Source organism: Oncorhynchus gorbuscha, unplaced genomic scaffold (assembly GCF_021184085.1).
Source record: "Oncorhynchus gorbuscha isolate QuinsamMale2020 ecotype Even-year unplaced genomic scaffold, OgorEven_v1.0 Un_scaffold_1383, whole genome shotgun sequence".
In the NCBI taxonomy this organism is placed as follows: Eukaryota; Metazoa; Chordata; class Actinopteri; order Salmoniformes; family Salmonidae; genus Oncorhynchus; species Oncorhynchus gorbuscha.
The window spans coordinates 33,041-59,961 of record NW_025746176.1 but is presented as its reverse complement, the minus strand read 5'-3'; the positions used below and the strand labels follow the sequence as shown (position 1 = coordinate 59,961).

The 26,921-nt window shown below is 46.1% G+C and overlaps 1 pseudogene; it reads left to right on the top strand.

Annotated features, from left to right (window-relative positions):
* The window catches only part of LOC124022429, a 118,837-nt pseudogene that overhangs the window by 77,234 nt on the left and 14,682 nt on the right, over positions 1-26,921 (top strand).

Below are 26,921 nucleotides of genomic sequence, written 5' to 3'. Positions count from 1 at the left end.
TCTAGTTGTCTAGTTAATATCTCAGAGAACCCTGCTCCTCTAGTTGTCTAGTTAATATCTCAGAGAACCCTGCTCCTCTAGTTGTCTAGTTAATATCTCAGAGAGAACCCTGCTCCTCTAGTTGTCTAGTTAATATCTCAGAGAACCCTGCTCCTCTAGTTGATATATCAGAGAACCCTGCTCCTCTAGTTGTCTAGTTAATATCTCAGAGAACCCTGCTCCTCTAGTTGTCTAGTTAATATCTCAGAGAGAACCCTGCTCCTCTAGTTGTCTAGTTAATATCTCAGAGAACCCTGCTCCTCCAGTTAATATCTCAGAGAACCCTGCTCCTCTAGTTGTCTAGTTAATATCTCAGAGAACCCTGCTCCTCTAGTTGTCTAGTTAATATCTCAGAGAGAACCCTGCTCCTCTAGTTGTCTAGTTAATATCTCAGAGAACCCTGCTCCTCTAGTTGTCTAGTTAATATCTCAGAGAGAACCCTGCTCCTCTAGTTGTCTAGTTAATATCTCAGAGAACCCTGCTCCTCTAGTTGTCTAGTTAATATCTCAGAGAGAACCCTGCTCCTCTAGTTGTCTAGTTAATATCTCAGAGAACCCTGCTCCTCCAGTTAATATCTCAGAGAACCCTGCTCCTCTAGTTGTCTAGTTAATATCTCAGAGAACCCTGCTCCTCTAGTTGTCTAGTTAATATCTCAGAGAACCCTGCTCCTCTAGTTGTCTAGTTAATATCTCAGAGAACCCTGCTCCTCTAGTTGTCTAGTTAATATCTCAGAGAGAACCCTGCTCCTCTAGTTGTCTAGTTAATATCTCAGAGAGAACCCTGCTCCTCTAGTTGTCTAGTTAATATCTCAGAGAGAACCCTGCTCCTCTAGTTGTCTAGTTAATATCTCAGCGAGAACCCTGCTCCTCCAGTTAATATCTCAGAGAACCCTGCTCCTCTAGTTAATATCTCAGAGAACCCTGCTCCTCTAGTTGTCTAGTTAATATCTCAGAGAGAACCCTGCTCCTCTAGTTGTCTAGTTAATATCTCAGAGAGAACCCTGCTCCTCTAGTTGTCTAGTTAATATCTCAGAGAACCCTGCTCCTCTAGTTGTCTAGTTAATATCTCAGAGAGAACCCTGCTCCTCTAGTTGTCTAGTTAATATCTCAGAGAACCCTGCTCCTCTAGTTGTCTAGTTAATATCTCAGAGAGAACCCTGCTCCTCTAGTTGTCTAGTTAATATCTCAGAGAGAACCCTGCTCCTCTAGTTGTCTAGTTAATATCTCAGAGAACCCTGCTCCTCTAGTTGTCTAGTTAATATCTCAGAGAACCCTGCTCCTCTAGTTGTCTAGTTAATATCTCAGAGAGAACCCTGCTCCTCTAGTTGTCTAGTTAATATCTCAGAGAACCCTGCTCCTCTAGTTGTCTAGTTAATATCTCAGCGAGAACCCTGCTCCTCTAGTTGTCTAGTTAATATCTCAGAGAACCCTGCTCCTCTAGTTGTCTAGTTAATATCTCAGAGAACCCTGCTCCTCTAGTTGTCTAGTTAATATCTCAGAGAACCCTGCTCCTCTAGTTGTCTAGTTAATATCTCAGAGAACCCTGCTCCTCTAGTTGATATCTCAGAGAGCCCTGCTCCTCTAGTTGTCTAGTTAATATCTCAGAGAGAACCCTGCTCCTCTAGTTGTCTAGTTAATATCTCAGAGAACCCTGCTCCTCTAGTTGTCTAGTTAATATCTCAGAGAACCCTGCTCCTCCAGTTAATATCTCAGAGAACCCTGCTCCTCTAGTTGTCTAGTTAATATCTCAGAGAACCCTGCTCCTCTAGTTGTCTAGTTAATATCTCAGAGAACCCTGCTCCTCCAGTTAATATCTCAGAGAGCCCTGCTCCTCTAGTTGTCTAGTTAATATCTCAGAGAACCCTGCTCCTCCAGTTAATATCTCAGAGAACCCTGCTCCTCTAGTTGTCTAGTTAATATCTCAGAGAACCCTGCTCCTCTAGTTGTCTAGTTAATATCTCAGAGAACCCTGCTCCTCTAGTTGTCTAGTTAATATCTCAGAGAACCCTGCTCCTCTAGTTGTCTAGTTAATATCTCAGAGAGAACCCTGCTCCTCTAGTTGTCTAGTTAATATCTCAGAGAGAACCCTGCTCCTCCAGTTAATATCTCAGAGAGAACCCTGCTCCTCTAGTTGTCTAGTTAATATCTCAGAGAACCCTGCTCCTCCAGTTAATATCTCAGAGAGCCCTGCTCCTCTAGTTGTCTAGTTAATATCTCAGAGAGAACCCTGCTCCTCTAGTTGTCTAGTTAATATCTCAGAGAGAACCCTGCTCCTCTAGTTGTCTAGTTAATATCTCAGAGAACCCTGCTCCTCTAGTTGTCTAGTTAATATCTCAGAGAACCCTGCTCCTCTAGTTGTCTAGTTAATATCTCAGAGAGAACCCTGCTCCTCTAGTTGTCTAGTTAATATCTCAGAGAACCCTGCTCCTCTAGTTGTCTAGTTAATATCTCAGAGAGAACCCTGCTCCTCTAGTTGTCTAGTTAATATCTCAGAGAGAACCCTGCTCCTCTAGTTGTCTAGTTAATATCTCAGAGAACCCTGCTCCTCTAGTTGTCTAGTTAATATCTCAGAGAACCCTGCTCCTCTAGTTGTCTAGTTAATATCTCAGAGAGAACCCTGCTCCTCTAGTTGTCTAGTTAATATCTCAGAGAACCCTGCTCCTCTAGTTGTCTAGTTAATATCTCAGCGAGAACCCTGCTCCTCTAGTTGTCTAGTTAATATCTCAGAGAACCCTGCTCCTCTAGTTGTCTAGTTAATATCTCAGAGAACCCTGCTCCTCTAGTTGTCTAGTTAATATCTCAGAGAACCCTGCTCCTCTAGTTGTCTAGTTAATATCTCAGAGAACCCTGCTCCTCTAGTTGATATCTCAGAGAGCCCTGCTCCTCTAGTTGTCTAGTTAATATCTCAGAGAGAACCCTGCTCCTCTAGTTGACTAGTTAATATCTCAGAGAACCCTGCTCCTCTAGTTGTCTAGTTAATATCTCAGAGAACCCTGCTCCTCCAGTTAATATCTCAGAGAACCCTGCTCCTCTAGTTGTCTAGTTAATATCTCAGAGAACCCTGCTCCTCTAGTTGTCTAGTTAATATCTCAGAGAACCCTGCTCCTCCAGTTAATATCTCAGAGAGCCCTGCTCCTCTAGTTGTCTAGTTAATATCTCAGAGAACCCTGCTCCTCCAGTTAATATCTCAGAGAACCCTGCTCCTCTAGTTGTCTAGTTAATATCTCAGAGAACCCTGCTCCTCCAGTTAATATCTCAGAGAACCCTGCTCCTCTAGTTGTCTAGTTAATATCTCAGAGAACCCTGCTCCTCTAGTTGTCTAGTTAATATCTCAGAGAGAACCCTGCTCCTCTAGTTGTCTAGTTAATATCTCAGAGAACCCTGCTCCTCTAGTTGTCTAGTTAATATCTCAGAGAGAACCCTGCTCCTCTAGTTGTCTAGTTAATATCTCAGAGAACCCTGCTCCTCTAGTTGTCTAGTTAATATCTCAGAGAGAACCCTGCTCCTCTAGTTGTCTAGTTAATATCTCAGAGAACCCTGCTCCTCCAGTTAATATCTCAGAGAACCCTGCTCCTCTAGTTGTCTAGTTAATATCTCAGAGAACCCTGCTCCTCTAGTTGTCTAGTTAATATCTCAGAGAACCCTGCTCCTCTAGTTGTCTAGTTAATATCTCAGAGAACCCTGCTCCTCTAGTTGTCTAGTTAATATCTCAGAGAGAACCCTGCTCCTCTAGTTGTCTAGTTAATATCTCAGAGAGAACCCTGCTCCTCTAGTTGTCTAGTTAATATCTCAGAGAGAACCCTGCTCCTCTAGTTGTCTAGTTAATATCTCAGCGAGAACCCTGCTCCTCCAGTTAATATCTCAGAGAACCCTGCTCCTCTAGTTAATATCTCAGAGAACCCTGCTCCTCTAGTTGTCTAGTTAATATCTCAGAGAGAACCCTGCTCCTCTAGTTGTCTAGTTAATATCTCAGAGAGAACCCTGCTCCTCTAGTTGTCTAGTTAATATCTCAGAGAACCCTGCTCCTCTAGTTGTCTAGTTAATATCTCAGAGAGAACCCTGCTCCTCTAGTTGTCTAGTTAATATCTCAGAGAACCCTGCTCCTCTAGTTGTCTAGTTAATATCTCAGAGAGAACCCTGCTCCTCTAGTTGTCTAGTTAATATCTCAGAGAGAACCCTGCTCCTCTAGTTGTCTAGTTAATATCTCAGAGAACCCTGCTCCTCTAGTTGTCTAGTTAATATCTCAGAGAACCCTGCTCCTCTAGTTGTCTAGTTAATATCTCAGAGAACCCTGCTCCTCTAGTTGTCTAGTTAATATCTCAGAGAGAACCCTGCTCCTCTAGTTGTCTAGTTAATATCTCAGAGAGAACCCTGCTCCTCTAGTTGTCTAGTTAATATCTCAGAGAACCCTGCTCCTCTAGTTGTCTAGTTAATATCTCAGAGAACCCTGCTCCTCTAGTTGTCTAGTTAATATCTCAGAGAGAACCCTGCTCCTCTAGTTGTCTAGTTAATATCTCAGAGAACCCTGCTCCTCTAGTTGTCTAGTTAATATCTCAGCGAGAACCCTGCTCCTCTAGTTGTCTAGTTAATATCTCAGAGAACCCTGCTCCTCTAGTTGTCTAGTTAATATCTCAGAGAACCCTGCTCCTCTAGTTGTCTAGTTAATATCTCAGAGAACCCTGCTCCTCTAGTTGTCTAGTTAATATCTCAGAGAACCCTGCTCCTCTAGTTGATATCTCAGAGAGCCCTGCTCCTCTAGTTGTCTAGTTAATATCTCAGAGAGAACCCTGCTCCTCTAGTTGACTAGTTAATATCTCAGAGAACCCTGCTCCTCTAGTTGTCTAGTTAATATCTCAGAGAACCCTGCTCCTCCAGTTAATATCTCAGAGAACCCTGCTCCTCTAGTTGTCTAGTTAATATCTCAGAGAACCCTGCTCCTCTAGTTGTCTAGTTAATATCTCAGAGAACCCTGCTCCTCCAGTTAATATCTCAGAGAGCCCTGCTCCTCTAGTTGTCTAGTTAATATCTCAGAGAACCCTGCTCCTCCAGTTAATATCTCAGAGAACCCTGCTCCTCTAGTTGTCTAGTTAATATCTCAGAGAACCCTGCTCCTCCAGTTAATATCTCAGAGAACCCTGCTCCTCTAGTTGTCTAGTTAATATCTCAGAGAACCCTGCTCCTCTAGTTGTCTAGTTAATATCTCAGAGAGAACCCTGCTCCTCTAGTTGTCTAGTTAATATCTCAGAGAACCCTGCTCCTCTAGTTGTCTAGTTAATATCTCAGAGAGAACCCTGCTCCTCTAGTTGTCTAGTTAATATCTCAGAGAACCCTGCTCCTCTAGTTGTCTAGTTAATATCTCAGAGAGAACCCTGCTCCTCTAGTTGTCTAGTTAATATCTCAGAGAACCCTGCTCCTCCAGTTAATATCTCAGAGAACCCTGCTCCTCTAGTTGTCTAGTTAATATCTCAGAGAACCCTGCTCCTCTAGTTGTCTAGTTAATATCTCAGAGAACCCTGCTCCTCTAGTTGTCTAGTTAATATCTCAGAGAACCCTGCTCCTCTAGTTGTCTAGTTAATATCTCAGAGAGAACCCTGCTCCTCTAGTTGTCTAGTTAATATCTCAGAGAGAACCCTGCTCCTCTAGTTGTCTAGTTAATATCTCAGAGAGAACCCTGCTCCTCTAGTTGTCTAGTTAATATCTCAGCGAGAACCCTGCTCCTCCAGTTAATATCTCAGAGAACCCTGCTCCTCTAGTTAATATCTCAGAGAACCCTGCTCCTCTAGTTGTCTAGTTAATATCTCAGAGAGAACCCTGCTCCTCTAGTTGTCTAGTTAATATCTCAGAGAGAACCCTGCTCCTCTAGTTGTCTAGTTAATATCTCAGAGAACCCTGCTCCTCTAGTTGTCTAGTTAATATCTCAGAGAGAACCCTGCTCCTCTAGTTGTCTAGTTAATATCTCAGAGAACCCTGCTCCTCTAGTTGTCTAGTTAATATCTCAGAGAGAACCCTGCTCCTCTAGTTGTCTAGTTAATATCTCAGAGAGAACCCTGCTCCTCTAGTTGTCTAGTTAATATCTCAGAGAACCCTGCTCCTCTAGTTGTCTAGTTAATATCTCAGAGAACCCTGCTCCTCTAGTTGTCTAGTTAATATCTCAGAGAGAACCCTGCTCCTCTAGTTGTCTAGTTAATATCTCAGAGAACCCTGCTCCTCTAGTTGTCTAGTTAATATCTCAGCGAGAACCCTGCTCCTCTAGTTGTCTAGTTAATATCTCAGAGAACCCTGCTCCTCTAGTTGTCTAGTTAATATCTCAGAGAACCCTGCTCCTCTAGTTGTCTAGTTAATATCTCAGAGAACCCTGCTCCTCTAGTTGTCTAGTTAATATCTCAGAGAACCCTGCTCCTCTAGTTGATATCTCAGAGAGCCCTGCTCCTCTAGTTGTCTAGTTAATATCTCAGAGAGAACCCTGCTCCTCTAGTTGTCTAGTTAATATCTCAGAGAACCCTGCTCCTCTAGTTGTCTAGTTAATATCTCAGAGAACCCTGCTCCTCCAGTTAATATCTCAGAGAACCCTGCTCCTCTAGTTGTCTAGTTAATATCTCAGAGAACCCTGCTCCTCTAGTTGTCTAGTTAATATCTCAGAGAACCCTGCTCCTCCAGTTAATATCTCAGAGAGCCCTGCTCCTCTAGTTGTCTAGTTAATATCTCAGAGAACCCTGCTCCTCCAGTTAATATCTCAGAGAACCCTGCTCCTCTAGTTGTCTAGTTAATATCTCAGAGAACCCTGCTCCTCTAGTTGTCTAGTTAATATCTCAGAGAACCCTGCTCCTCTAGTTGTCTAGTTAATATCTCAGAGAACCCTGCTCCTCTAGTTGTCTAGTTAATATCTCAGAGAGAACCCTGCTCCTCTAGTTGTCTAGTTAATATCTCAGAGAGAACCCTGCTCCTCCAGTTAATATCTCAGAGAGAACCCTGCTCCTCTAGTTGTCTAGTTAATATCTCAGAGAACCCTGCTCCTCCAGTTAATATCTCAGAGAGCCCTGCTCCTCTAGTTGTCTAGTTAATATCTCAGAGAGAACCCTGCTCCTCTAGTTGTCTAGTTAATATCTCAGAGAGAACCCTGCTCCTCTAGTTGTCTAGTTAATATCTCAGAGAACCCTGCTCCTCTAGTTGTCTAGTTAATATCTCAGAGAACCCTGCTCCTCTAGTTGTCTAGTTAATATCTCAGAGAGAACCCTGCTCCTCTAGTTGTCTAGTTAATATCTCAGAGAACCCTGCTCCTCTAGTTGTCTAGTTAATATCTCAGAGAGAACCCTGCTCCTCTAGTTGTCTAGTTAATATCTCAGAGAGAACCCTGCTCCTCTAGTTGTCTAGTTAATATCTCAGAGAACCCTGCTCCTCTAGTTGTCTAGTTAATATCTCAGAGAACCCTGCTCCTCTAGTTGTCTAGTTAATATCTCAGAGAGAACCCTGCTCCTCTAGTTGTCTAGTTAATATCTCAGAGAACCCTGCTCCTCTAGTTGTCTAGTTAATATCTCAGCGAGAACCCTGCTCCTCTAGTTGTCTAGTTAATATCTCAGAGAACCCTGCTCCTCTAGTTGTCTAGTTAATATCTCAGAGAACCCTGCTCCTCTAGTTGTCTAGTTAATATCTCAGAGAACCCTGCTCCTCTAGTTGTCTAGTTAATATCTCAGAGAACCCTGCTCCTCTAGTTGATATCTCAGAGAGCCCTGCTCCTCTAGTTGTCTAGTTAATATCTCAGAGAGAACCCTGCTCCTCTAGTTGACTAGTTAATATCTCAGAGAACCCTGCTCCTCTAGTTGTCTAGTTAATATCTCAGAGAACCCTGCTCCTCCAGTTAATATCTCAGAGAACCCTGCTCCTCTAGTTGTCTAGTTAATATCTCAGAGAACCCTGCTCCTCTAGTTGTCTAGTTAATATCTCAGAGAACCCTGCTCCTCCAGTTAATATCTCAGAGAGCCCTGCTCCTCTAGTTGTCTAGTTAATATCTCAGAGAACCCTGCTCCTCCAGTTAATATCTCAGAGAACCCTGCTCCTCTAGTTGTCTAGTTAATATCTCAGAGAACCCTGCTCCTCTAGTTGTCTAGTTAATATCTCAGAGAACCCTGCTCCTCTAGTTGTCTAGTTAATATCTCAGAGAACCCTGCTCCTCTAGTTGTCTAGTTAATATCTCAGAGAGAACCCTGCTCCTCTAGTTGTCTAGTTAATATCTCAGAGAACCCTGCTCCTCCAGTTAATATCTCAGAGAGAACCCTGCTCCTCTAGTTGTCTAGTTAATATCTCAGAGAACCCTGCTCCTCCAGTTAATATCTCAGAGAGCCCTGCTCCTCTAGTTGTCTAGTTAATATCTCAGAGAGAACCCTGCTCCTCTAGTTGTCTAGTTAATATCTCAGAGAACCCTGCTCCTCTAGTTGTCTAGTTAATATCTCAGAGAACCCTGCTCCTCTAGTTAATATCTCAGAGAACCCTGCTCCTCTAGTTGTCTAGTTAATATCTCAGAGAACCCTGCTCCTCCAGTTAATATCTCAGAGAACCCTGCTCCTCTAGTTGTCTAGTTAATATCTCAGAGAACCCTGCTCCTCCAGTTAATATCTCAGAGAACCCTGCTCCTCTAGTTGTCTAGTTAATATCTCAGAGAACCCTGCTCCTCTAGTTGTCTAGTTAATATCTCAGAGAACCCTGCTCCTCTAGTTGTCTAGTTAATATCTCAGAGAGAACCCTGCTCCTCTAGTTGTCTAGTTAATATCTCAGAGAACCCTGCTCCTCTAGTTGTCTAGTTAATATCTCAGAGAGAACCCTGCTCCTCCAGTTAATATCTCAGAGAACCCTGCTCCTCTAGTTGTCTAGTTAATATCTCAGAGAACCCTGCTCCTCTAGTTGTCTAGTTAATATCTCAGAGAACCCTGCTCCTCTAGTTGTCTAGTTAATATCTCAGAGAACCCTGCTCCTCTAGTTGTCTAGTTAATATCTCAGAGAGAACCCTGCTCCTCTAGTTGTCTAGTTAATATCTCAGAGAGAACCCTGCTCCTCCAGTTAATATCTCAGAGAGAACCCTGCTCCTCTAGTTGTCTAGTTAATATCTCAGAGAACCCTGCTCCTCCAGTTAATATCTCAGAGAGCCCTGCTCCTCTAGTTGTCTAGTTAATATCTCAGAGAGAACCCTGCTCCTCTAGTTGTCTAGTTAATATCTCAGAGAACCCTGCTCCTCTAGTTGTCTAGTTAATATCTCAGAGAACCCTGCTCCTCTAGTTAATATCTCAGAGAACCCTGCTCCTCTAGTTGTCTAGTTAATATCTCAGAGAACCCTGCTCCTCCAGTTAATATCTCAGAGAACCCTGCTCCTCTAGTTGTCTAGTTAATATCTCAGAGAACCCTGCTCCTCCAGTTAATATCTCAGAGAACCCTGCTCCTCTAGTTGTCTAGTTAATATCTCAGAGAACCCTGCTCCTCTAGTTGTCTAGTTAATATCTCAGAGAACCCTGCTCCTCTAGTTGTCTAGTTAATATCTCAGAGAGAACCCTGCTCCTCTAGTTGTCTAGTTAATATCTCAGAGAACCCTGCTCCTCTAGTTGTCTAGTTAATATCTCAGAGAGAACCCTGCTCCTCCAGTTAATATCTCAGAGAACCCTGCTCCTCTAGTTGTCTAGTTAATATCTCAGAGAACCCTGCTCTTCTAGTTGTCTAGTTAATATCTCAGAGAGAACCCTGCTCCTCTAGTTGTCTAGTTAATATCTCAGAGAACCCTGCTCCTCTAGTTGTCTAGTTAATATCTCAGAGAACCCTGCTCCTCTAGTTGTCTAGTTAATATCTCAGAGAACCCTGCTCCTCCAGTTAATATCTCAGAGAGCCCTGCTCCTCTAGTTGTCTAGTTAATATCTCAGAGAACCCTGCTCCTCTAGTTGTCTAGTTAATATCTCAGAGAACCCTGCTCCTCTAGTTGTCTAGTTAATATCTCAGAGAACCCTGCTCCTCTAGTTGTCTAGTTAATATCTCAGAGAGAACCCTGCTCCTCTAGTTGTCTAGTTAATATCTCAGAGAGAACCCTGCTCCTCTAGTTGTCTAGTTAATATCTCAGAGAGCCCTGCTCCTCTAGTTGTCTAGTTAATATCTCAGAGAACCCTGCTCCTCCAGTTAATATCTCAGAGAGCCCTGCTCCTCCAGTTAATATCTCAGAGAACCCTGCTCCTCCAGTTAATATCTCAGAGAACCCTGCTCCTCTAGTTGTCTAGTTAATATCTCAGAGAACCCTGCTCCTCCAGTTAATATCTCAGAGAGCCCTGCTCCTCCAGTTAATATCTCAGAGAGCCCTGCTCCTCCAGTTAATATCTCAGAGAACCCTGCTCCTCCAGTTAATATCTCAGAGAACCCTGCTCCTCCAGTTAATATCTCAGAGAGAACCCTGCTCCTCTAGTTGTCTAGTTAATATCTCAGAGAACCCTGCTCCTCCAGTTAATATCTCAGAGAGCCCTGCTCCTCTAGTTGTCTAGTTAATATCTCAGAGAGAACCCTGCTCCTCTAGTTGTCTAGTTAATATCTCAGAGAACCCTGCTCCTCTAGTTGTCTAGTTAATATCTCAGAGAACCCTGCTCCTCTAGTTGTCTAGTTAATATCTCAGAGAACCCTGCTCCTCTAGTTGTCTAGTTAATATCTCAGAGAACCCTGCTCCTCTAGTTGTCTAGTTAATATCTCAGAGAACCCTGCTCCTCTAGTTGTCTAGTTAATATCTCAGAGAACCCTGCTCCTCTAGTTGTCTAGTTAATATCTCAGAGAGAACCCTGCTCCTCTAGTTGTCTAGTTAATATCTCAGAGAACCCTGCTCCTCTAGTTGTCTAGTTAATATCTCAGAGAGAACCCTGCTCCTCTAGTTGTCTAGTTAATATCTCAGAGAACCCTGCTCCTCTAGTTGTCTAGTTAATATCTCAGAGAGAACCCTGCTCCTCTAGTTGTCTAGTTAATATCTCAGAGAACCCTGCTCCTCTAGTTGTCTAGTTAATATCTCAGAGAACCCTGCTCCTCTAGTTGTCTAGTTAATATCTCAGAGAGAACCCTGCTCCTCTAGTTGTCTAGTTAATATCTCAGAGAACCCTGCTCCTCTAGTTGTCTAGTTAATATCTCAGAGAACCCTGCTCCTCTAGTTGTCTAGTTAATATCTCAGAGAGAACCCTGCTCCTCTAGTTGTCTAGTTAATATCTCAGAGAGAACCCTGCTCCTCTAGTTGTCTAGTTAATATCTCAGAGAGAACCCTGCTCCTCTAGTTGTCTAGTTAATATCTCAGAGAGAACCCTGCTCCTCTAGTTGTCTAGTTAATATCTCAGAGAACCCTGCTCCTCTAGTTGTCTAGTTAATATCTCAGAGAACCCTGCTCCTCTAGTTGTCTAGTTAATATCTCAGAGAACCCTGCTCCTCTAGTTGTCTAGTTAATATCTCAGAGAACCCTGCTCCTCTAGTTGTCTAGTTAATATCTCAGAGAACCCTGCTCCTCTAGTTGTCTAGTTAATATCTCAGAGAACCCTGCTCCTCTAGTTGTCTAGTTAATATCTCAGAGAGAACCCTGCTCCTCTAGTTGTCTAGTTAATATCTCAGAGAACCCTGCTCCTCTAGTTGTCTAGTTAATATCTCAGAGAACCCTGCTCCTCTAGTTGTCTAGTTAATATCTCAGAGAACCCTGCTCCTCTAGTTGTCTAGTTAATATCTCAGAGAGAACCCTGCTCCTCTAGTTGTCTAGTTAATATCTCAGAGAACCCTGCTCCTCTAGTTGTCTAGTTAATATCTCAGAGAACCCTGCTCCTCTAGTTGTCTAGTTAATATCTCAGAGAGAACCCTGCTCCTCTAGTTGTCTAGTTAATATCTCAGAGAACCCTGCTCCTCTAGTTGTCTAGTTAATATCTCAGAGAACCCTGCTCCTCTAGTTGTCTAGTTAATATCTCAGAGAGAACCCTGCTCCTCTAGTTGTCTAGTTAATATCTCAGAGAGAACCCTGCTCCTCTAGTTGTCTAGTTAATATCTCAGAGAGAACCCTGCTCCTCTAGTTGTCTAGTTAATATCTCAGAGAGAACCCTGCTCCTCTAGTTGTCTAGTTAATATCTCAGAGAACCCTGCTCCTCTAGTTGTCTAGTTAATATCTCAGAGAGAACCCTGCTCCTCTAGTTGTCTAGTTAATATCTCAGAGAGAACCCTGCTCCTCTAGTTGTCTAGTTAATATCTCAGAGAACCCTGCTCCTCTAGTTGTCTAGTTAATATCTCAGAGAACCCTGCTCCTCTAGTTGTCTAGTTAATATCTCAGAGAACCCTGCTCCTCTAGTTGTCTAGTTAATATCTCAGAGAACCCTGCTCCTCTAGTTGATATATCAGAGATGGTGTGTGTTAGAGAGAGAACACTCCTCCTCTAGCTGATATATCAGAGATGGTGTGTGTTAGAGAGAGAACACTCCTCCTCTAGCTGATATATCAGAGATGGTGTGTGTTAGAGAGAGAACACTCCTCCTCTAGCTGATATATCAGAGATGGTGTGTGTTAGAAAGAGAACACTCCTCCTCTAGCTGATGTATCAGAGATGGTGTGTGTTAGAGAGAGAACACTCCTCCTCTAGCTGATATATCAGAGATCGTGTGTGTTAGAGAGAGAACACTCCTCCTCTAGCTGATATATCAGAGATGGTGTGTGTTAGAGAGAGAACACTCCTCCTCTAGCTGATATATCAGAGATGGTGTGTGTACTAACACTCCTCCTCTAGCTGCCCTAGCTGATATATCAGAGATGGTGCTGCAGCTTCAGGGAACCATGATGAAGATGGAGAACATCCAGAAGCTTCTAGAACTGAAGAAAGATCTGACAGGCATCCAGGACCTGGCTATATCTGGCAGGGTAAGATAACAGTTTTCCCTGGCTTTGCTTTGACAAGTATTGTAGTGATTTATTCCAAGTTGTAGTACATCAGTCCTCATGTTGTCCTTTAGTGTATCTAACTTCCTGTCGTTGTTCATTGTTTCCTCTGTGTTGTTTCTGTCACCCATCCAGGAGTTTATCAGACTGGGCTGTCTCAGTAAGCTCTCAGGGAAAGGACTACAGCAAAGAATGTTCTTCCTGGTTAGTCATTACTTCCTACTTCCTGTCACATGACTCCTCTGCTCCTCACTCACCCTATCTCTCTCTCTGTCCCTCCCTCTCTCTCTCTCTCCTCCTCCTCCAGTTCAGTGATGTCTCATTATATCTCTGTGTTCCTCTCTCTCCTCCTCCAGTTCAGTGATGTCTCATTATATCTCTGTGTTCCTCTCTCTCCTCCTCCTCCAGTTCAGTGATGTCTCATTATATCTCTGTGTTCCTCCCTCTCTCCTCCTCCTCCTCCAGTTCAGTGATGTCTCATTATATCTCTGTGTTCCTCCCTCTCTCCTCCTCCTCCAGTTCAGTGATGTCTCATTATATCTCTGTGTTCCTCCCTCTCTCCTCCTCCTCCAGTTCAGTGATGTCTCATTATATCTCTGTGTTCCTCCCTCTCTCCTCCTCCTCCAGTTCAGTGATGTCTCATTATATCTCTGTGTTCCTCCCTCTCTCTCCTCCTCCTCCAGTTCAGTGATGTCTCATTATATCTCTGTGTTCCTCCCTCTCTCTCCTCCTCCTCCAGTTCAGTGATGTCTCATTATATCTCTGTGTTCCTCCCTCTCTCCTCCTCCAGTTCAGTGATGTCTCATTATATCTCTGTGTTCCTCTCTCCTCCTCCTCCAGTTCAGTGATGTCTCATTATATCTCTGTGTTCCTCCCTCCCTCCCTCTCTCCTCCTCCTCCAGTTCAGTGATGTCTCATTATATCTCTGTGTTCCTCCCTCTCTCCTCCTCCTCCAGTTCAGTGATGTCTCATTATATCTCTGTGTTCCTCCCTCTCTCCTCCTCCTCCAGTTCAGTGATGTCTCATTATATCTCTGTGTTCCTCCCTCTCTCCTCCTCCTCCAGTTCAGTGATGTCTCATTATATCTCTGTGTTCCTCCCTCTCTCCTCCTCCTCCAGTTCAGTGATGTCTCATTATATCTCTGTGTTCCTCTCTCTCCTCCTCCAGTTCAGTGATGTCTCATTATATCTCTGTGTTCCTCCCTCTCTCCTCCTCCTCCAGTTCAGTGATGTCTCATTATATCTCTGTGTTCCTCCCTCTCTCCTCCTCCAGTTCAGTGATGTCTCATTATATCTCTGTGTTCCTCCCTCTCTCCTCCTCCTCCAGTTCAGTGATGTCTCATTATATCTCTGTGTTCCTCCCTCTCTCTCCTCCTCCAGTTCAGTGATGTCTCATTATATCTCTGTGTTCCTCCCTCTCTCCTCCTCCTCCAGTTCAGTGATGTCTCATTATATCTCTGTGTTCCTCCCTCTCTCTCCTCCTCCAGTTCAGTGATGTCTCATTATATCTCTGTGTTCCTCTCTCTCCTCCTCCTCCTCCAGTTCAGTGATGTCTCATTATATCTCTGTGTTCCTCCCTCTCTCCTCCTCCTCCAGTTCAGTGATGTCTCATTATATCTCTGTGTTCCTCCCTCTCTCCTCCTCCAGTTCAGTGATGTCTCATTATATCTCTGTGTTCCTCCCTCTCTCCTCCTCCTCCTCCAGTACAGTGATGTCTCATTATATCTCTGTGTTCCTCCCTCTCTCCTCCTCCTCCAGTTCAGTGATGTCTCATTATATCTCTGTGTTCCTCCCTCCCTCCCTCTCTCCTCCTCCTCCTCCAGTTCAGTGATGTCTCATTATATCTCTGTGTTCCTCTCTCTCCTCCTCCTCCAGTTCAGTGATGTCTCATTATATCTCTGTGTTCCTCCCTCCCTCCCTCTCTCCTCCTCCTCCAGTTCAGTGATGTCTCATTATATCTCTGTGTTCCTCCCTCTCTCCTCCTCCTCCAGTTCAGTGATGTCTCATTATATCTCTGTGTTCCTCCCTCTCTCTCTCCTCCTCCAGTTCAGTGATGTCTCATTATATCTCTGTGTTCCTCCCTCCCTCCCTCTCTCCTCCTCCTCCTCCAGTTCAGTGATGTCTCATTATATCTCTGTGTTCCTCCCTCTCTCCTCCTCCAGTTCAGTGATGTCTCATTATATCTCTGTGTTCCTCTCTCTCCTCCTCCTCCTCCAGTTCAGTGATGTCTCATTATATCTCTGTGTTCCTCCCTCTCTCCTCCTCCTCCAGTTCAGTGATGTCTCATCATATCTCTGTGTTCCTCCCTCCCTCCCTCTCTCCTCCTCCTCCTCCAGTTCAGTGATGTCTCATTATATCTCTGTGTTCCTCCCTCCCTCCCTCCCTCTCTCCTCCTCCAGTTCAGTGATGTCTCATTATATCTCTGTGTTCCTCTCTCTCCTCCTCCTCCAGTTCAGTGATGTCTCATTATATCTCTGTGTTCCTCCCTCTCTCCTCCTCCTCCAGTTCAGTGATGTCTCATTATATCTCTGTGTTCCTCTCTCCTCCTCCTCCTCCAGTTCAGTGATGTCTCATTATATCTCTGTGTTCCTCCCTCTCTCCTCCTCCAGTTCAGTGATGTCTCATTATATCTCTGTGTTCCTCCCTCTCTCTCCTCCTCCAGTTCAGTGATGTCTCATATCTCTGTGTTCCTCCCTCTCTCCTCCTCCTCCAGTTCAGTGATGTCTCATTATATCTCTGTGTTCCTCCCTCTCTCCTCCTCCTCCAGTTCAGTGATGTCTCATTATATCTCTGTGTTCCTCCCTCTCTCCTCCTCCTCCAGTTCAGTGATGTCTCATTATATCTCTGTGTTCCTCCCTCTCTCTCTCCTCCTCCAGTTCAGTGATGTCTCATTATATCTCTGTGTTCCTCCCTCTCTCCTCCTCCAGTTCAGTGATGTCTCATTATATCTCTGTGTTCCTCCCTCTCTCTCCTCCTCCTCCTCCAGTTCAGTGATGTCTCATTATATCTCTGTGTTCCTCCCTCTCTCCTCCTCCTCCAGTTCAGTGATGTCTCATTATATCTCTGTGTTCCTCTCTCTCTCCTCCTCCAGTACAGTGATGTCTCATTATATCTCTGTGTTCCTCCCTCTCTCCTCCTCCAGTTCAGTGATGTCTCATTATATCTCTGTGTCCCTCCCTCTCTCCTCCTCCTCCAGTACAGTGATGTCTCATTATATCTCTGTGTCCCTCCCTCTCTCCTCCTCCTCCAGTACAGTGATGTCTCATTATATCTCTGTGTTCCTCCCTCTCTCCTCCTCCTCCAGTTCAGTGATGTCTCATTATATCTCTGTGTTCCTCCCTCTCTCCTCCTCCTCCAGTTCAGTGATGTCTCATTATATCTCTGTGTTCCTCCCTCTCTCCTCCTCCAGTTCAGTGATGTCTCATTATATCTCTGTGTTCCTCCCTCTCTCTCCTCCTCCTCCAGTTCAGTGATGTCTCATTATATCTCTGTGTTCCTCCCTCTCTCCTCCTCCAGTTCAGTGATGTCTCATTATATCTCTGTGTTCCTCTCTCTCTCCTCCTCCTCCAGTTCAGTGATGTCTCATTATATCTCTGTGTTCCTCCCTCTCTCCTCCTCCAGTTCAGTGATGTCTCATTATATCTCTGTGTTCCTCCCTCTCTCCTCCTCCTCCTCCAGTTCAGTGATGTCTCATTATATCTCTGTGTTCCTCTCTCTCTCCTCCTCCTCCTCCAGTTCAGTGATGTCTCATTATATCTCTGTGTTCCTCCCTCTCTCCTCCTCCTCCTCCAGTTCAGTGATGTCTCATTATATCTCTGTGTTCCTCCCTCTCTCCTCCTCCTCCTCCAGTTCAGTGATGTCTCATTATATCTCTGTGTTCCTCCCTCTCTCCTCCTCCTCCTCCAGTTCAGTGATGTCTCATTATATCTCTGTGTTCCTCCCTCTCTCCTCCTCCTCCAGTTCAGTGATGTCTCATTATATCTCTGTGTTCCTCCCTCTCTCCTCCTCCTCCTCCAGTTCAGTGATGTCTCATTATATCTCTGTGTTCCTCTCTCTCTCCTCCTCCTCCAGTTCAGTGATGTCTCATTATATCTCTGTGTTCCTCCCTCTCTCTCCTCCTCCAGTTCAGTGATGTCTCATTATATCTCTGTGTTCCTCCCTCTCTCCTCCTCCTCCAGTTCAGTGATGTCTCATTATATCTCTGTGTTCCTCCCTCTCTCCCTCTCTCCTCCTCCTCCTCCAGTTCAGTGATGTCTCATTATATCTCTGTGTTCCTCCCTCTCTCCCTCTCTCCTCCTCCTCCTCCAGTTCAGTGATGTCTCATTATATCTCTGTGTTCCTCCCTCTCTCCCTCTCTCCTCCTCCTCCTCCAGTTCAGTGATGTCTCATTATATCTCTGTGTTCCTCCCTCCTCCTCCTCCAGTTCAGTGATGTCTCATTATATCTCTGTGTTCCTCCCTCTCTCTCTCCTCCTCCAGTTCAGTGATGTCTCATTATATCTCTGTGTTCCTCCCTCCTCCTCCTCCAGTTCAGTGATGTCTCATTATATCTCTGTGTTCCTCCCTCTCTCCCTCTCTCCTCCTCCTCCTCCAGTTCAGTGATGTCTCATTATATCTCTGTGTTCCTCCCTCTCTCCTCCTCCAGTTCAGTGATGTCTCATTATATCTCTGTGTTCCTCCCTCTCTCCTCCTCCTCCAGTTCAGTGATGTCTCATTATATCTCTGTGTTCCTCTCTCTCCTCCTCCAGTTCAGTGATGTCTCATTATATCTCTGTGTTCCTCTCTCCTCCTCCTCCAGTTCAGTGATGTCTCATTATATCTCTGTGTTCCTCTCTCTCTCTCCTCCTCCTCCAGTTCAGTGATGTCTCATTATATCTCTGTGTTCCTCCCTCTCTCTCTCCTCCTCCAGTTCAGTGATGTCTCATTATATCTCTGTGTTCCTCCCTCTCTCCTCCTCCAGTTCAGTGATGTCTCATTATATCTCTGTGTTCCTCCCTCTCTCCTCCTCCTCCAGTTCAGTGATGTCTCATTATATCTCTGTGTTCCTCCCTCTCTCCTCCTCCTCCAGTTCAGTGATGTCTCATTATATCTCTGTGTTCCTCCCTCTCTCTCCTCCTCCTCCAGTTCAGTGATGTCTCATTATATCTCTGTGTTCCTCTCTCTCCTCCTCCTCCAGTTTAGTGATGTCTCATTATATCTCTGTGTTCCTCCCTCTCTCCTCCTCCAGTACAGTGATGTCTCATTATATCTCTGTGTTCCTCCCTCTCTCTCCTCCTCCAGTTCAGTGATGTCTCATTATATCTCTGTGTTCCTCTCTCCTCCTCCTCCAGTTCAGTGATGTCTCATTATATCTCTGTGTTCCTCCCTCACTCCTCCAGTTCAGTGATTCCCTGGTGTACACCAGCAGAGGTATGACAGCAGACAACCAGTTCAAAGTTCACGGCCAGCTGCCTCTCCACGGCATGACAGTAAGAGTCTCCAGAACCTGAACCTTAACATTATGGGCCAGTTTCCTGGACACACATTAAGCCTCGTCCTAAAACGGCAGATATATAGAGAAAACATTTATTCCAGGATTAGACTTAATGTGTGTCCAGGAAGCTGGCCCCATGCTGGTAGCTTCAGATGACATAACACAGCTGTAAATTAGTAGAGGTCACTCTCCTCTGATCCAACCTGTGTCTGTGTCCTCAGATCAGGGAGAGTGAGGATGAGTGGGGAGTTCCTCATTCCTTCACTCTGTTTGGTCAGCGCCAGTCTGTCGTCGTGGCAGCAAGGTACAAGTGTTCTAGATGTGTTCTGGGTGTTATTCCATTTTCTTGATGTTTTAGGGTGTTTTACAGTGTTCCAGGGTGGTTTAGAATGTTTTAGGGTGTTCAAGGGTGGTTTCGAGTGTTTTAGGGTGTTCTAGAGTGTTCAAGGGTGGTTTAGAGTGTTTTAGGGTGTTCTAGAGTGTTCCAGGGTGGTTTAGGGTGTTCTAGAGCAGGGGTGTTAAACTCATTTAGCCCCAGGGGCCACAATCAGTCATTAGAAAGGTCCTAGCTGTGCATCTAACCCATGTCTGTACTCTGTACCAAGCTGTGCATCAGAGATGGTGAAATGGATAGAGGACATCAGGATGGCTGTAGTCCTGGTAGAACAGAGTAACAGACCTTCTACTGATCTACTGTCCACCAGTCGATCAGACCGCAGTAAGTCTTGTACCTGACCCCTGACCCCTAGACCTGGTAGAACAGAGTAACAGACCTTCTACTGATCTACTGTCCACCAGTCGATCAGACCGCAGTAAGTCTTGTACCTCACCCCTGACCCCTAGACCTGGCTGAACAGATGAATGGTCTTTCCTCTGATCTACAGTCCACCAGTCGATCTGACCGCAGTAAATCACACTACCTACTGCTACTACTTCTACAGGTGGAGTTAAAGGGCCCACAGCAGCCATGAACAGCCCTAACCTTCCCACAGAGTACAGGCTGAGTCCTAACTAACCTTCCCACAGAGTACAGGCTGAGTCCTAACTAACCTTCCCACAGAGTACAGGCTGAGTCCTAACTAACCTAACCTTCCCACAGAGTACAGGCTGAGTCCTAACTAACCTTCCCACAGAGTACAGGCTGAGTCCTAACTAACCTAACCTTCCCACAGAGTACAGGCTGACTCCTAACTAACCTATCCTTCCCACAGAGTACAGGCTGAGTCCTAACTAACCTATCCTTCCCACAGAGTACAGGCTGAGTCCTAACTAACCTTCCCACAGAGTACAGGCTGAGTCCTAACTAACCTTCCCACAGAGTACAGGCTGAGTCCTAACTAACCTTCCCACAGAGTACAGGCTGAGTCCTAACTAACCTAACCTTCCCACAGAGTACAGGCTGAGTCCTAACTAACCTAACCTTCCCACAGAGTACAGGCTGACTCCTAACTAACCTTCCCACAGAGTACAGGCTGACTCCTAACTAACCTTCCCACAGAGTACAGGCTGACTCCTAACTAACCTTCCCACAGAGTACAGGCTGAGTCCTAACTAACCTTCCCACAGAGTACAGGCTGAGTCCTAACTAACCTTCCCACAGAGTACAGGCTGAGTCCTAACTAACCTAACCTTCCCACAGAGTACAGACTGAGTCCTAACTAACCTTCCCACAGAGTACAGGCTGAGTCCTAACTAACCTTCCCACAGAGTACAGGCTGACTCCTAACTAACCTAACCTTCCCACAGAGTACAGGCTGAGCCCTAACTAACCTTCCCACAGAGTACAGGCTGAGTCCTAACTAACCTTCCCACAGAGTACAGGCTGAGTCCTAACTAACCTTCCCACAGAGTACAGGCTGAGTCCTAACTAACCTTCCCACAGAGTACAGGCTGAGTCCTAACTAACCTTCCCACAGAGTACAGGCTGAGTCCTAACTAACCTAACCTTCCCACAGAGTACAGGCTGAGTCCTAACTAACCTAACCTTCCCACAGAGTACAGGCTGAGTCCTAACTAACCTAACCTTCCCACAGAGTACAGGCTGAGTCCTAACTAACCTAACCTTCCCACAGAGTACAGGCTGAGTCCTAACTAACCTAACCTTCCCACAGAGTACAGGCTGAGTCCTAACTAACCTAACCTTCCCACAGAGTACAGGCTGAGTCCTAACTAACCTTCCCACAGATTACAGGCTGTGTCCTAACTAACCTTCCCACAGAGTACAGGCTGAGTCCTAACTAACCTAACCTTCCCACAGAGTACAGGCTGAGCCCTAACTAACCTTCCCACAAAGTACAGGCTGAGTCCTAACTAACCTAACCTTCCCACAGAGTACAGGCTGAGTCCTAACTAACCTTCCCACAGAGTACAGGCTGAGTCCTAACTAACCTTCCCACAGAGTACAGGCTGAGTCCTAACTAACCTTCCCACAGAGTACAGGCTGAGTCCTAACTAACCTAACCTTCCCACAGAGTACAGGCTGAGTCCTAACTAACCTTCCCACAGAGTACAGGCTGAGTCCTAACTAACCTTCCCACAGAGTACAGGCTGAGCCCTAACTAACCTATCCTTCCCACAGAGTACAGGCTGAGTCCTAACTAACCTTCCCACAGAGTACAGGCTGAGTCCTAACTAACCTTCCCACAGAGTACAGGCTGAGTCCTAACTAACCTAACCTTCCCACAGAGTACAGGCTGACTCCTAATTAACCTAACTTTCCCACAGAGTACAGGCTGAGTCCTAACTAACCTAACCTTCCCACAGAGTACAGGCTGAGCCCTAACTAACCTAACCTTCCCACAGAGTACAGGCTGAGTCCTAACTAACCTAACCTTCCCACAAAGTACAGGCTGAATCCTAACTAACCTAACCTTCCCACAGAGTACAGGCTGAGTCCTAACTAACCTTCCCACAGAGTACAGGCTGAGCCCTAACTAACCTAACCTTCCCACAGAGTACAGGCTGAGTCCTAACTAACCTAACCTTCCCACATAGTACAGGCTGAGTCCTAACTAACCTAACCTTCCCACAGAGTACAGGCTGAGTCCTAACTAACCTTCCCACAGAGTACAGGCTGAGTCCTAACTAACCTTCCCACAGAGTACAGGCTGAGCCCTAACTAACCTTCCCACAGAGTACAGGCTGAGCCCTAACTAACCTAACCTTCCCACAGAGTACAGGCTGAGTCCTAACTAACCTTCCCACAGAGTACAGGCTGAGCCCTAACTAACCTAACCTTCCCACAGAGTACAGGCTGAGTCCTAACTAACCTAACCTTCCCACAGAGTACAGGCTGACTCCTAACTAACCTAACCTTCCCACAGAGTACAGTCTGAGTCCTAACTAACCTTCCCACAGAGTACAGGCTGAGCCCTAACTAACCTAACCTTCCCACAGAGTACAGGCTGAGTCCTAACTAACCTAACCTTCCCACAGAGTACAGGCTGTCCTAACTAACCTAACCTTCCCACAGAGTACAAGCTGAGTCCTAACTAACCTTCCCACAGAGTACAGGCTGAGTCCTAACTAACCTTCCCACAGAGTACAGGCTGAGTCCTAACTAACCTTCCCACAGAGTACAGGCTGAGTCCTAACCTAACCTTCCCACATAGTACAGGCTGAGTCCTAACCTAACCTTCCCACAGAGTACAGGCTGAGTCCTAACCTAACCTTCCCACAGAGTACAGGCTGAGTCCTAACCTAACCTTCCCACAGAGTACAGGCTGAGTCCTAACTAACCTAACCTTCCCACAGAGTACAGGCTGAGTCCTAACTAACCTAACCTTCCCACAGAGTACAGGCTGAGCCCTAACTAACCTTCCCACAGAGTACAGGCTGAGTCCTAACCTAACCTTCCCACAGAGTACAGGCTGAGTCCTAACTAACCTTCCCACAGAGTACAGGCTGAGTCCTAACCTAACCTTCCCACAGAGTACAGGCTGAGTCCTAACCTAACCTTCCCACAGAGTACAGGCTGAGTCCTAACTAACCTAACCTTCCCACAGAGTACAGGCTGAGTCCTAACTAACCTAACCTTCCCACAGAGTACAGGCTGAGTCCTAACTAACCTTCCCACAGAGTACAGGCTGAGTCCTAACTAACCTTCCCACAGAGTACAGGCTGAGTCCTAACTAACCTAACCTTCCCACAGAGTACAGGCTGAGCCCTAACTAACCTTCCCACAGAGTACAGGCTGAGTCCTAACCTAACCTTCCCACAGAGTACAGGCTGAGTCCTAACTAACCTTCTTCCCACAGAGTACAGGCTGAGTCCTAACTAACCTAACCTTCCCACAGAGTACAGGCTGAGTCCTAACTAACCTAACCTTCCCACAGAGTACAGGCTGAGTCCTAACTAACCTAACCTTCCCACAGAGTACAGGCTGAGCCCCTAACTAACCTTCCCACAGAGTACAGGCTGAGTCCTAACTAACCTTCCCACAGAGTACAGGCTGAGTCCTAACTAACCTAACCTTCCCACAGAGTACAGGCTGAGTCCTAACTAACCTAACCTTCCCACAGAGTACAGGCTGAGTAACCTAACCTTCCCACAGGTACAGTCTGAGTCTAACTAACCTTCCCACAGAGTACAGGCTGAGTCCTAACTAACCTAACCTTCCCACAGAGTACAGGCTGAGTCCTAACTAACCTAACCTTCCCACAGAGTACAGGCTGTCCTAACTAACCTAACCTTCCCACAGAGTACAGGCTGAGTCCTAACTAACCTTCCCACAGAGTACAGGCTGAGTCCTAACTAACCTTCCCACAGAGTACAGGCTGAGTCCTAACTAACCTTCCCACAGAGTACAGGCTGAGTCCCTAACCTAACCTTCCCACAGAGTACAGGCTGAGTCCTAACCTAACCTTCCCACAGAGTACAGGCTGAGTCCTAACCTAACCTTCCCACAGAGTACAGGCTGAGTCCTAACCTAACCTTCCACAGAGTACAGGCTGAGTCCTAACTAACCTAACCTTCCCACAGAGTACAGGCTGAGTCCTAACTAACCTAACCTTCCCACAGAGTACAGGCTGAGTCCTAACTAACCTTCCCACAGAGTACAGGCTGAGTCTAACTAACCTAACCTTCCCACAGAGTACAGGCTGAGTCCTAACTAACCTTCCCACAGAGTACAGGCTGAGTCCTAACCTAACCTTCCCACAGAGTACAGGCTGAGTCCTAACCTAACCTTCCCACAGAGTACAGGCTGAGTCCTAACTAACCTAACCTTCCCACAGAGTACAGGCTGAGTCCTAACTAACCTAACCTTCCCACAGAGTACAGGCTGAGTCCTAACTAACCTTCCCACAGAGTACAGGCTGAGTCCTAACTAACCTTCCCACAGAGTACAGGCTGAGTCCTAACTAACCTAACCTTCCCACAGAGTACAGGCTGAGCCCTAACTAACCTTCCCACAGAGTACAGGCTGAGTCCTAACCTAACCTTCCCACAGAGTACAGGCTGAGTCCTAACTAACCTTCCCACAGAGTACAGGCTGAGTCCCTAACCTAACCTTCCCACAGAGTACAGGCTGAGTCCTAACTAACCTAACCTTCCCACAGAGTACAGGCTGAGTCCTAACTAACCTAACCTTCCCACAGAGTACAGGCTGAGTCCTAACTAACCTAACCTTCCCACAAAGTACAGGCTGAGTCCTAACTAACCTTCCCACAGAGTACAGGCTGAGTCCTAACTAACCTAACCTTCCCACAGAGTACAGGCTGAGTCCTAACTAACCTAACCTTCCCACAGAGTACAGGCTGAGTCCTAACTAACCTTCCCACAGAGTACAGGCTGAGCCCTAACTAACCTTCCCACAGAGTACAGGCTGAGCCCTAACTAACCTAACCTTCCCACAGAGTACAGGCTGAGTCCTAACTAACCTAACCTTCCCACAGAGTACAGGCTGAGCCTAACTAACCTTCCCACAGAGTACAGGCTGACTCCTAACTAACCTAACCTTCCCACAGAGTACAGGCTGAGTCCTAACTAACCTAACCTTCCCACAGAGTACAGGCTGAGTCCTAACTAACCTTCCCACAGAGTACAGGCTGAGCCCTAACTAACCTTCCCACAGAGTACAGGCTGAGTCTAACTAACCTAACCTTCCCACAGAGTACAGGCTGAGTCCTAACTAACCTAACCTTCCCACAGAGTACAGGCTGAGTCTAACTAACCTTCCCACAGAGTACAGGCTGAGCCCTAACTAACCTTCCTACAGAGTACAGGCTGAGTCCTAACTAACCTAACCTTCCCACAGAGTACAGGCTGAGTCCTAACTAACCTTCCCACAGAGTACAGGCTGAGTCCTAACTAACCTTCCCACAGAGTACAGGCTGAGTCCTAACTAACCTTCCCACAGAGTACAGGCTGAGCCCTAACTAACCTTCCCACAGAGTACAGGCTGAGTCCTAACTAACCTTCCCACAGAGTACAGGCTGAGTCCTAACTAACCTTCCCACAGAGTACAGGCTGAGTCTAACTAACCTAACCTTCCCACAGAGTACAGGCTGAGTCCTAACTAACCTAACCTTCTCACAGAGTACAGGCTGAGCCCTAACTAACCTTCCCACAGAGTACAGGCTGAGAGCTTCCCACAGAGTACAGGCTGAGTCCTAACTAACCTTCCCACAGAGTACAGGCTGAGTCCTAACTAACCTTCCCACAGAGTACAGGCTGAGTCCTAACTAACCTAACCTTCCCACAGAGTACAGGCTGAGTCTAACTAACTAACCTTCCCACAGAGTACAGGCTGAGTCCTAACTAACCTTCCCACAGAGTACAGGCTGAGCCCTAACTAACCTAACCTTCCCACAGAGTACAGGCTGAGTCCTAACTAACCTTCCCACAGAGTACAGGCTGAGCCCTAACTAACTAACCTTCCCACAGAGTACAGGCTGAGTCCTAACTAACCTAACCTTCCCACAGAGTACAGGCTGAGTCCTAACCTAACCTTCCCACAGAGTACAGGCTGAGTCCTAACCTAACCTTCCCACAGAGTACAGGCTGAGTCCTAACTAACCTAACCTTCCACAGAGTACAGGCTGAGTCCTAACTAACCTAACCTTCCCACAGAGTACAGGCTGAGTCCTAACTAACCTTCCCACAGAGTACAGGCTGAGTCCTAACTAACCTTCCACAGAGTACAGGCTGAGTCCTAACTAACTAACCTTCCCACAGAGTACAGGCTGAGCCTAACTAACCTAACCTTCCCACAGAGTACAGGCTGAGTCCTAACCTAACCTTCCCACAGAGTACAGGCTGAGTCCTAACTAACCTTCCCACAGAGTACAGGCTGAGTCCTAACTAACCTAACCTTCCCACAGAGTACAGGCTGAGTCCTAACTAACCTAACCTTCCCACAGAGTACAGGCTGAGTCCTAACTAACTAACCTTCCCACAGAGTACAGGCTGAGTCCTAACTAACCTAACCTTCCCACAAAGTACAGGCTGAGTCCTAACTAACCTTCCCACAGAGTACAGGCTGAGTCCTAACTAACCTAACCTTCCCACAGAGTACAGGCTGAGTCCTAACTAACCTAACCTTCCCACAGAGTACAGGCTGAGTCCTAACTAACCTAACCTTCCCACAGAGTACAGGCTGAGTCCTAACTAACCTTCCCACAGAGTACAGGCTGAGCCCTAACTAACCTTCCCACAGAGTACAGGCTGAGCCCTAACTAACCTAACCTTCCCACAGAGTACAGGCTGAGTCCTAACTAACCTAACCTTCCCACAGAGTACAGGCTGAGTCTAACTAACCTTCCCACAGAGTACAGGCTGACTCCTAACTAACCTAACCTTCCCACAGAGTACAGGCTGAGTCCTAACTAAACCTTCCCACAGAGTACAGGCTGAGTCCTAACTAACCTTCCCACAGAGTACAGGCTGAGTCTAACTAACCTTCCCACAGAGTACAGGCTGAGCCCTAACTAACCTAACCTTCCCACAGAGTACAGGCTGAGTCCTAACCCTAACCTTCCCACAGAGTACAGGCTGAGTCCTAACCTAACCTTCCCACAGAGTACAGGCTGACTCCTAACTAACCTAACCTTCCCACAGAGTACAGGCTGAGTCCTAACTAACCTAACCTTCCCACAGAGTACAGGCTGAGTCCTAACTAACCTTCCCACAGAGTACAGGCTGAGCCCTAACTAACCTTCCCACAGAGTACAGGCTGAGTCCTAACTAACCTAACCTTCCCACAGAGTACAGGCTGAGTCCTAACTAACCTAACCTTCCCCACAGAGTACAGGCTGAGTCCTAACTAACCTTCCCACAGAGTACAGGCTGAGTCCTAACTAACCCTTCCTACAGAGTACAGGCTGAGTCCTAACTAACCTAACCTTCCCACAGAGTACAGGCTGAGTCCTAACTAACCTAACCTTCCCACAGAGTACAGGCTGAGTCCCAACTAACCTTCCCACAGAGTACAGGCTGAGTCCTAACTAACCTTCCCACAGAGTACAGGCTGAGCCCTAACTAACCTTCCACAGAGTACAGGCTGAGTCTAACT